Below are 11,494 nucleotides of genomic sequence, written 5' to 3'. Positions count from 1 at the left end.
TTTTACTTTTCTGGATACATCCATTTATTTTTACTATTTGATTTCAGACAATGTGGGGAAGGCCTACACAGTGGGATTATAATTGCTTTCTACTTTCGATGATACTGAGAGCTAAATAAGTTAAATAATATGCTTAAGGTCAATAGTCAGTGATAAAAATACACTGAGATACTAATGTTCCAATTACTGCTACTTCTACTTTTCTCAGTTGCTATTTGACATGCTTTCCTTGTGTAAGGACTGCTTTAGAAATGTTTCACAGTGAATCTTAACAGCCCTTTGAGGAAATTATTGTTCCATTTTACAGAATCTGGTATTGACTTTTTTTTTTTTTTGAGAGGTTTTTGCTATAGGTCTTGTGCGCTCGCCAGACAAAGAACGAGAGAGAGACAGAAAGCGAGAAATCACCCCCAGGGGGGATGGCCACTCTGCAATCCCTTTTCCTACATTCTCCTCTTGGGATCTTAGGCACGCATGCACACGTGCCTGGCATGAGTTTTAAGCCACCGGGTCTGGGACACAAACCGCAGTCGACTGTTTGGGAGTCAAGCGACATAGCCATTATGTTAACTACTGGTCCCAGAATCTGGTGTTGTCTTTGACAGTTCCCTTTGCAAAGCTAAAAGTTAATAGGGCAAAGATTATACATGTTGTCAGTTTCTCATCATTTTTCTTTGCTTTCTAAATGCTGAGTTTATAACTCTGACTCCATTTCTCTACTTTGACATCCATTAAATCTCTTATTTTAAAAAAATTTACAATCTTTTATGTTCGCTTTTATTCCTTTCCTAATGACAGGTTTTAGGAGTCATGTTGTGTATACCATTTATTTTGCTCTAAAGCAGTTAGAAGAAAGACAGACATAATTCTTTGTACCAAAAATTGTTATGCAGACAAATTATACACTCCAAAAGGCATTGGTTGCCTGCTGTCCTCTCAACAAAGACAGAAGTTACAGGAATTAGACACTGAAAAGAAATATATTGGTTATGAGCCAAATGATATACTTTCAATATAATGTTCTGCAGGTCTCAGTGAAATGCTAAAAAAAAATAGAAACGACAATTTTACTTTGTTGTTTACTTATAGCAGTAGGTGGTTAAGGGACAAACTATCTCCCAAGGCACAATGACTAGCTTACTCTGCATGGTGAAGGGCCTAGACATCGAGCCACAGCTGCACATGAGACTGATTCATACAATTTATAGTCAAATTTTAGCCTTCCTCACCCCAGAAATAAACCCCAAAGCTTACACCAACTGATTTTTGACAAAGGATACCCGTCAACCCATTGAGAAAAGGAAACCTCTTTAGTAAATACTGCTGGAAAAACTGGGTATCCATCTACAGAAAGATGAAACTGAACCCCTATCTTTCACCATTAACAACAATCAACTCAAAATGGCTCAAAGATCTGAACCTAAGACCTCAAACTATAAAACTACTGGTAGAAAATACTGGGGAAACTCTGGGAGTAATTAGGGTAGGCAATGGCTTCTTAAATAAGACCCCCAAAGTACAAGGAATAAACCCTAAAATAGACAAGTGGGACTAATCAGACTAAAAAGTTTCTGCACAGCAAAGGACACAGTAACAAGTGTGAACCAACAGTCCTCAGAATGGGAGAATATTTTTGTAAAATATGCCTCAGACAAGGGACTGAGAACCAGAATACACAGGGAACTCCAGCGACTTACTCAGGGGAAAAAAAAAAAAAAAAGATTAACCTCATTCAAAGGTGGAAAAAATAAGCTGAACAAAAATCTCTCTAGGAAGACATATGAACAACCAAAAAAGTATATGAGAAAATATTCAACATCCCTCATCATAAGAGAGATGCAGATTAAAACCACAATGCAATACCACCTAATCTCTGTCAGAATGGCAAAGATTAAAAATATAAAAAGTGCTAAGTGTTGGTGGGATGTGATGAAAGGGGAACTCTCCTACACTGTTGGTGGGAATGTAAACTGGTTCAGCCACTGTGGAGAACAATATGGAGGTTCCTTAAAGATCTACAAATAGAACTACCATTTGATCCAGTAATCCTACTTCTGGGTATTTACCCGAAAGACAGGAGAACGCTCAGTCAGAAAAGCGCTTGCACATCAATGTTTATTATAGCATTACTCACGATCACTAAGACATGGAACCAACCCAAATGTCCACAAATAGATGAATGGATTGAAAAAACGTAGCACATAAACTCTATGGAATACTATTCAACCATAAAACAAACAAACAAACAAACAAACAAAAAAAACCCAAAAAACAAGACCCTGGCATTTGATAGAAAGTGGTTGGACATGGAGGATCTATTGCTGAGTAAAGCAAGCCAGGATATGAAAGAAAGATATTATATGTACCCAGTTAATGTATATTGACTGTCCACACTTTATGGTAGAGATAAAAATATTGGAGGGCATAAAAACAGTGAAAATAGTTAGGGATGCTGAAGACAGTGTGGAACAGGGCAGGAGAAGGGAGGAATATAGAGAAGGATAGCAAGAGAACAAATAGAAAGGCATGACATTAGTGGGACACAGAGATGGTTTGTTACCTGTTGACAAAAGCATGTATAGTATTCTCAACTGGACTGGTCTGAGAAGTATTTAATGTTGGATAAATTCTTTCTATAAGCAAAATGATATATAGTGATTGAATGTTTAAAATAATAATAATCTGGAAAAAAGGATAAAAAGCTATTTGATGATGATGATATGGATAGTAATGTCTTTGTCTTGACTGATATGCAAGGTATTCCTTCTGGAAAAATAAATGTAAGACACTGTAAAGACATATGTGATTTTCAATGTCATATAAACAAGATTATGATAATAATAAAAAAAGAAAAATATTTCACCTTCCTCCTTGTCTTTCCCTCAGCAAAATATTCAGAAAATATATTAGACCTGCATTTGAGCATTGTAGCAAGAACATCTAGATTCTGGGTTCAAAAACAGATAAAAGTGTATTTGCTGTGTGATCCCAAGTAAATAAACTAGGTTCTTAAAATTCTAAAGTCATTTTAAGGTTGATTTGCTATGATTGTGTACTAATCATGCTTAGATTCTTTTCTCCCTTGATCTCCTTGGGACTGTATAATTTTTATTTTTGAGTATGAACAACATTTTCCTTAGTAATAACAATCAAGAAATTTATGTTTTGAATGAAGATCAAATTCTTTAAAATTAGTGAGTTCATGATTATCTGTCTGTTTTAAACTCTGATTCTAGAAAATTACATTCTTAGTTTAGTCAGATAAACTTTCTACCTTGATCAGTGGAGTTAAATATGAAATGACTTATTGAACTTGGATTTCTGGCTGTGTATTGGAGAATGAATAATATTCAAACATACTAGAAATAAAAAAAATGGTTTATCTATTAAGAACCATTAGTAACCAAGACATGTGATTTTAGGAATTTGAAGAAATAATTTTCTTTTAAAACTGACTTCTAGGAGTAGAAGTATAAGAAATCATGAGTCTGGTGACTATTTCTTGTCAGCTTTGGGCTTTGGATGCCTACTCTGTCCTTAATTGTAACATGCTCTTCATTAGCAATGTTACCGAAGAAGTGGTAAGGAGACCATGGTACAAACTAAACAGAATACCCTTTTCCTCATTTTACCTGGAAAAGAAGAATAGCTTGAATCAATCATATTTTTGTAAAAAGTGTATTTTTTCATAAAATATTTTGGGCACACGTAATAAAGCTCCTCTATTTTTTTCCCCCTCAGTATTTCTGTAGTTATATTATTTTACTTTCTTCCCCACCTTGTATTCCAGTTCTCATTTTATAAATCAGTCTGAATATCAAGAACTAAAACAAAGCTCTCTTCTGGCCTTACTTTATGAAAAGTACTGTTGCCTGATTACCACCTTGCAAATGGCAGCGAGTGAGAAATTGGGGGAAAAACAATATATATATAAGAAACAAGAAATAGAAAATTATTTGTTGATGATAACATGTATGATTAAGCCACCATACAGTGTGGCTTTCTGGATTGGAAATCACATTTTATGTATTGTGGTGATGCTCAGTGAATGAATGTAAAATAAAATTAAAATTATAAAAAAGAAATGGACACTAATTTTTATAATCTTCTATGATCAAGATGAATATAACATAGTACTCAATTTTGCAGAAGCTCAAAAGCTCATATATAGTACATATGAATGGAAAAGTACAAAGGAAGTTCAGGAATAAGATTTGTTTGAAATAATGGGCATAGACAAATGGCAGTTGAACTTTGGAAGAATGGACAGGGTTCAGGGAATGAACACCTTTTGGCAGAGATAATAGCTTAGTGAACATCACAGAGTTACTAAAATGTAGGTCGAAGGAATGGAATGGGGTACTTATGTGCATGCTTGCATGTTTGTGTACGTGTATGTGTCTGTCCAGTGGCAAATAGCTAAGATGACTGAGTCTGCATTGTAGAGGGCTTTTAAAAAATTATTTATTATTATTATTATTATTTTTTAAATTTCATTTTCTCTTATACATTCAATCACGTTAATTAGCTTACAAAGTGAACATTTCATCATGTAAACATTTCTCCCTAGTCCAGTTGATAAAACTATAAAATTATCTTCAACTGTTAATACCACATTGCTTTGTCCCATTAATGCTTTGCCTCTCTATTTTTCTTCTAAATGTCCTTCCTCAGACCCTCCTCTTTCACACACACTATATCTGGTATTCACATCCATTTACTGTGTTTCTATATCCTTTAGTCAATCGGTTTCAGTCATAGAGTGCAGATACTCGGTATACATGGAGTGAGGACATACAAGGTTTGTATGATTGCTTTGATTCCAGGTTGATCAGATTATATTTTATTTCATCATGAAAGAGAAACCACATACAATTTTAAAAGGAAATCCATAAGCCATTGTTCCTGTTGGCAGCGATGTGTAGGGTGAATCAGAAAAGGAGAGATTAGACTAACTGCAAAGCTGTTGCTGTAGTAAAGATGAGAAATAATGGGAGCATTGACTTTAGCAGAAAAGATTAAAATGTAATGGGGACAGAACTCTAAGAAAGGATCCCTTTGATGAGGCTAGAGGAGTCCATCTGGGGGTGGCAATGGAATTAGTTAACACTGGAGGAGAGAGAGAGAATGATTTGTGATGAAGAAAGCACGCTGAGTAGAAATTGAGAAACAATATATAGCTTTTGAAAATATTTTGGTATTATGATCTATTTTTGTATGAACTAATATAAATTAATATTTTTAGGAGAAACTATTTCTATTATTACCATTTGCAACATGAACAGAAATAGATTTGATTGTGATTCAAAAGACTCATGGTTTTATTTTGTTTTGTCATTCCAGATGTTGAGATGTTGCATTTAGGTGAAAATATGGGTACCTGAACTTCATAGAAAATGATATAAGAATGTTAGGTGAGGGGACCAGCAGGTGGTATGGTTGTTAAGGCCCTGGACTCTCACATGACTTACCGTGGTTAGAGTTCTGAACCTGGTGGCTTGCTTTCTCACTTTCCCCTCATCTCTCGCTATCTCTCTGACTCTCTCCGGTGAGTATAAATGCCCTGTAGCAAATTAAAAAATAATCCTAAGTATTAATGAAGTTAAAAAAATGCTTTTTAACTGAAAATGAATGGTGATAATAAAAGCTAGAGGAGAAGAATATTTTGAATGCTGTTTTTAACAAACATAATCTTATGTGTTTTGTTCACTGTGCTGTAATTGCTGATTGTCTGGTCTATTTCTTTTATCTTTATTTTTTTATATTACATTTAATCACATATATCTTTACACTGTATTACATTTCTTTTTCCAGCATGATTGCCATGCATATCAGTCAAGACAAAGACATTACTATCCATATCAGCATCATCAAATAGCTTTTCATTTTTTCATATTATTATTATTTATTCTCATTATTTTTTAAACAATCAATCACTATATATCATTTGGCTTATGAAGAGAATTTACCCAACATGAAATACTTCTCAAACCAGTCCAGTTGAGAATACTACACATTATAATCAACAGCTAATAAACTATTTCTGTGTCTCACAGATGTCATGCCTTTATTTGTTCTCATCCTATACGTCTCTATACTCTTTTCTACTCCCCCCCAACATATTCACACTGTCTTCAACATTCATAACTATTTTCACTGCTTTTATGCCCTCCAATATTTCAATCTCTACCATAGAGTGTGCAGAGTCAGTCAGTATACATTAAGTAGATACATACAGTATCTTTCTTTCATAGCCTGACTTGCTTCACTCAGCAATAAATCTTCCATATTCAATCACTTTCTATCAAATGCCAGGGTCTTTTTTTTTATGGTTGAGTAGTATTCCATAGAGTATATGTGCCACACTTTTTCAATCCATTCATCTGTTTGTGGACATTTGGGATGGTTCTATGTCTTAGGGATCATAAATAATGCCACAATAAACATTGATGTGTAACTAACAGTGTAGGAGAGTTCCCTTTCAGCACAAACCTGTCAACACTTACCACTTTTGGAATTTTTTTATTCTTCACCATTCTGTCAGGGATTGGATGATATCTCATTGTGGTTTAATCTGCATCTCCCTTATGATGAGGGATGTTGAGCATGTTCTTGTGCTGTTTGGCTGTTTGTATGTCTTCCTTAGAGAAAGTTTTGTTCAGCTCATTTTCCCATCTGTTTTATTTTCTACTTTATTAAAATACTAAGTTTATTTCACTGTATATTTTTGTCTCCCCACCATTTCTATGTCTGACTACCACTACTACCATGTCCTATCATAACATTCCATACATAAAACCAAGTGAAAGTTGGAGTTCCATCTTTAAAAATGAAAAAGGCATTTTGGACAACACATACTTGGCAATGGAACTTGGACATTTATCAAACACGGTATGGAAAGTTCTCACTCTGCATTATAAAAAAGACAGCCAGATATCAACTGCTACTCAAATGAAATATAACAGAAAATTTTAACAAATTGTTTAAACTATTTTCTTAAAGAGACTTCCTCCACTGCCAGAGATCTTGAATAGTCTCCTGGTCAGTCATCCAGAAGCAATTCTTCCAGTAATTGAGAAACTTGTCTTCCACTTTTGGAAGAGAACCATCTTTTTCTATACTTGCTTGCATTTTTGCCTCTCCCATCTTTTAATTGGGTTAATATTTTTCTCTTTCTTTTCTTTCTTCCTTCCTTTCTTCCTTTCTTTCTTCCTTCCTTCCTTCCTTCCTTCCTTCCTTCCTTCCTTCCTTCCTTCCTTCCTTCCCTTCCTTTCTTTCTTCCTTCCTTCCTTCCTTCCTTCCTTCCTTCCTTCCCTCCTTCCTTCCTTTCTTTCTTTCTTTTTTTGGTAAGCCACACAGAAACTTCTTAGTCTGATATAGTCCCACTTGTCTATTTTAGGGATTATTTTCTGTGATTTGGGAGACTTACTTAAGATGTTTTTACCTATCTTAATGTCTTCCAGAGTTTCCCCAGTGTTTTCCACCAGTAGTTTTATACTTTGAGGCCTTAGGTTCAGATCTTTGATACATTTTGAGTTGACTTTTGTTAATGGTGAAATATGGGAATTCAGTTTCACCTTTCTGCAGGTGGATACTGGTTTTTCCGGTACCATTTGCTAAAAAGGTTTTCCTTTTCCTACTAAATTGACTGATATCTTTTGTCAAAAATCAGTTGGCTGTAAGCTTTGAGGTTAATTGGTGGGGTCTCTAGTCTATTCCATTGGTCCACCTTTCTGATTTTGTGCCAATATCATGCTGTTTTGATTATCACAGCTTTACAGTATATTTTGGGGTCAGGGAATGAGATGCCACAAAATCTACTCTTCTTATGCAAGATTGATTTGGCAATATGAGGTCTTTTATGATTCCAGACAAATTCTGTGATTGTCTTTTCTAGATCTGTGAAGAATATCTCTGGTATTTTGATTGGAATTGTATTAAATATGTAGATTAATTAGGGTAGAATTGCCATTTTGATTATATTAACTCTTCCAATCCAGGACCGTGGATTTTCTTTCCACTTCTTTTGGTGTCATTTCAATATCTTCTTTAAGATTTTCATAGTTTTCTTTGTAAAAGGTCTTTGACTTCCTTAGTTAGGTTTATCCCTAGGTATCTTATACAATTTTTGGCTATGGTAAAGGGGATTCCTTTCTTCAGCTCTACTTCATTCAACTTGTTTGTACACAGAAATGCTATAGATTTTTGGATGTTGATTTTGTTCCTGCCACTTTACTGTATTCATTTATTACTTTGGGAAGTTTTTCATGGAAACCTTTGGGTCTTCTAAGTATACCATCATGTCACCTGCAAAGAAAGATATTTTAAACTTTTTGCCTATTTGAATGCCTTTTATATTATTCTCTTTTCTGATTGCATTTGCTAAGACTTCCAGCACTATATTTAAAAACAGTGGAGAAAGTGGGCAGCCTTGTCTAGTACCAGTTTTTTGTGGAAAAGCTTTTTAGCTTTTTCCCATTCAGTGTAATATTAACTATAGGTTATTCGTCAGAGATAGTGGTCTGTAGTTTTCCTTTTTTGTCATGTCCTTATCTGTTTTGGGGATGAGGATGATGGAGGCTTTATAAAATGAATTTGGGAGGTTTCCTTCCTTCCTATTGGATCTTTAGAAATAATTTGAGTAGAATGAGGATTAACTCTACTTTATAAGTTTAGTAACATTTGGAGGTGAATCCATCAGGACCTGGGTTTTTCTTTCTGGGGACATTATTTATTATTGATTTAATATCATGGCTTGCTATGGGCCTATTCAGGTTTTCTATGTCCTCCTGATTCAATCTTGGTAGATTATATGCATCCAAGAATTTGTCCCATCTCTTCCATATTCTCTTGTTTGTTGGCATATAGTCACACATAGTATCCTCTAAAGATGTATTTCTATTGTGTCTGTTGTAAAATTGCCTGTTTCATTATGTATTTGATTTATTTGGTTACTTTCTTTCTTCTTCTTTATCAGTCTAACTAACGTGTGTTGATCTTGTTAATGTGTGTCGATCTTGCTAATGTTTTCAAAGAACCAGTCTTTGGTTTCATTTATTTTCTGTATAGTTTGTTTATTTTCTATTTTATTTATTTTTGCTTGAATACTTATTATTCCTTTTTGCCTGGCCTTTTTTTTTTTTTTTTTGGTTGTTATTCCAATTCCTTGAGGCAAGACATTAGGTTGTCTATTTGCCACTTTTCTATTTTTTTTATGTGCACTAATTGCTATGAATGTCCCTCTTATGACTGCTTTTGCTGTGTCCCATAGATTATGGAAACCTATGTGGTCATTATCATTCTTTTCCATAAATTTTTTCATTTCAGACTTAATGTCTTTGGTAGTGAAGAAGTCATTCAGAAGTAAGTTATTTACTTTCCATGTGTTTATGTATTTTCGAGAGTCTTTCCTTTCTTTCTTTCTTTTTTTTTTTTTTAGAGAGGTTTTTGCTATAGGGTGTGTGCGCTTGCCAGAAAGACAGAGACAGAGAGATAGAAAACGAGAAATCATCCCCCAGAGGAGATGGCCATACCGCAATCCTTTCTCCTCCATTCTCCTCTTGGAATCTTGGGCTTGCATGCACATGCGCCTGGCATGAGTTTAAGTCGCCGGGTCTGGGACTTGAACTGTGGTCAACTACATGGAATCCAGTGACATAGCCATTACGCTAACTGCTGGTCCCGAGAGTGTTTCTTGAAATTAATATAGAATTTAATTCCATCATGGTCAGAAAAGATGTTGGATATAGTTTCTATGCCTTTGAGTCTGAAAAGGCTTGATTTGTGTCCTATCATATGGTCAATCTTTGAAAAGATTCCAGGCCAGGGTTAGAAAAATGTATATATGTTAAACTTAGGGTGCAAAGTTCTATAGATGTCTGTCAAGCCCATTTGATTTATAGTATCATTTAAATACTATATCTCTACTTATTTTTTTGTGTCTAAGAACTATTTAAGGAGATAATGAGGTGTTGAAATCCCCAACAATTAGAATGTTGCACCCTATCTCTCCTTTTAGCTCCAGCAGTCTTTCCTTCATGTATTTAGGTGCTCTTGAGCTTGGTGCACATGTATTTATAACTGTTATGTCTTCTTAATAAATTAGCTCATTTACTACTATATAATGTGCCCTTCTTTGTCTCTTCTTACAGTCTTTGTCTTGAAGCCTGTTTTATCTGAAATCAATATTGCAACTCTAGCCCTTTTTTGATTTCCATTTGCATGGAATATCTTTTTCCAGCCCTTCATTTTTAGTCAATGTGTGTCTTTATCGTCTGGCCTATTTCTAAAGGTTCTTTTTATTCCAATGGTATCTAGAGTATAATAAATAGCAGGAGAGTAAATTAGAATATGATTGCAAGGGAGGGGGAAAAGGAAAGCTTTTACAATTTTAGGCTGATTGTAAGTATCTGTCTGATTTGATTTTTCTTTGTATGTTTTACATAATGTGTTTTGGATATTATCACAGTTGCATGGAAATAGGTGCATGGATATTAAGAGGTAAAGTCTAAGTAAAATAAAATATCTTAATTAAAGTCAACTAAGTAGTTATATTCTAATAATTATTCACTTATGAGGCTATTTTAATATGAATTATTAGGCCTTTTAACTTTCTTCCATCTTTCAAGTACTTGTTCACTCAAATATTTCACTTTCTTAACTGCCTTCAGGTAAACCTGAGAGGAAAAAAAAAAATCAAACATGAGCAGTCCTTTTGCTATTTAAAATGTTTTATTTATTTATTTATTTTGAATTTAATATGAGTTTTGTCTTCTTATTGTGATAACTTGTGTTGTCTTTGGTGTCTATTAATACACACAGTCCACAGGCAGAAGTACGAGGAATCCTCCCTGAGTCCTTAAGAAATAACTAAACACATGACTTCTCTAGCAGTATCTACAATTGGTTTTTATTTTTATGTAAATAGATTAAACTTATTTTCTGGGGCCAGCAGGTGGCATAGTGGTTAAAGGCACTGGATTCCCACATGGCTGACCATGGTTTGAGTCCTGGACCTGCCAGATTTCTTTCTCCCTTTCTGTTTCTCTATCTCTCTGTCTCTCTCTGGCCAAATTAAAAAAAAAACCCTCTGTCTCTCTCTGGCCAAATTAAAAAAAAACCCAATAATAATAATAAATGGAATTAAATAAATAAATAATTCTTTAAAAAATTATTTTCTGGATCTGTTAAGACAAAGCTTTTCTAAATACCTCATCTAGAGAATGCTAGTAAACATCGAAAGTCCTTCATGGGAGTAAGTGTCCTTCTGTATTACCACAAATGTTTCAGAATGACCACTTTTTTTGTTTTGTTCTAACAATAATTTATTTCCAATTTTAATAAAATCCAGTCTGGAGAGGCAGTTAAATAAGTGCCAGTCCTCTCATTCTACTTGACTTTATTTTTTTTAAGTGGTAAATTTATTAAATAAACCTTTAATTTATTATAAAGTCAGATAAGGTAGGACTACTCTCACTGCTACTTTATGTGGAAG

The sequence above is a fragment of the Tupaia chinensis genome, unplaced genomic scaffold, assembly GCF_000334495.1.
Source record: "Tupaia chinensis unplaced genomic scaffold, TupChi_1.0 Scaffold000097_1, whole genome shotgun sequence".
Classification (NCBI taxonomy): domain Eukaryota; kingdom Metazoa; phylum Chordata; class Mammalia; order Scandentia; family Tupaiidae; genus Tupaia; species Tupaia belangeri.
This window is presented reverse-complemented; position numbering follows the sequence as displayed.